The sequence below is a fragment of the Microtus ochrogaster genome, chromosome 15 (assembly GCF_000317375.1).
Source record: "Microtus ochrogaster isolate Prairie Vole_2 chromosome 15, MicOch1.0, whole genome shotgun sequence".
Lineage (NCBI taxonomy): Eukaryota > Metazoa > Chordata > Mammalia > Rodentia > Cricetidae > Microtus > Microtus ochrogaster.
In genome coordinates, this window is record NC_022017.1 from 2,779,244 (window position 1) to 2,779,728 (window position 485).

Genomic DNA, 485 nt, shown 5'->3' on the forward strand with positions numbered 1-485 from the left:
TTTGCTTATTCAGAGGACTTCCGGGTTTCCACCTCCAGGGAAGAGCCAGAGCAGCATTTCTTTCACCTTCCTCCCTTACCACGTCCTTCCCACAGCCTCTCAACGGGAACCAGAAGACTAAGAGGACGAAACAGCCCCATCCTGGGAACAACAAACATCCACTGAAGTGGTTGGAGGTGAATGGCCAAGATACATTTTAAATCCTGGCTTGTCAAAAATCCCCTGGTGAAATGCTGGCATCTCATCCGCACCCTACCCCCAGGAAGGGATCTAACTGTGTGTCACAGACAACAGACTTTGTCCCTCTGTGATCTACAGGGTAAGGAAACTTAGGCATATGTGGGATAGCAGACAGAAAAAAGTAACTGCTGAGAGGCTAGGTTGTCACTGGATGGTTTGTTACAGGTTTGTCTCCTCTGGGGCCCCCAGATTCCTCATCTGCACAGCTTCTCCCCCAGATTCCTCATCTGCACAGCTTCTCCCCC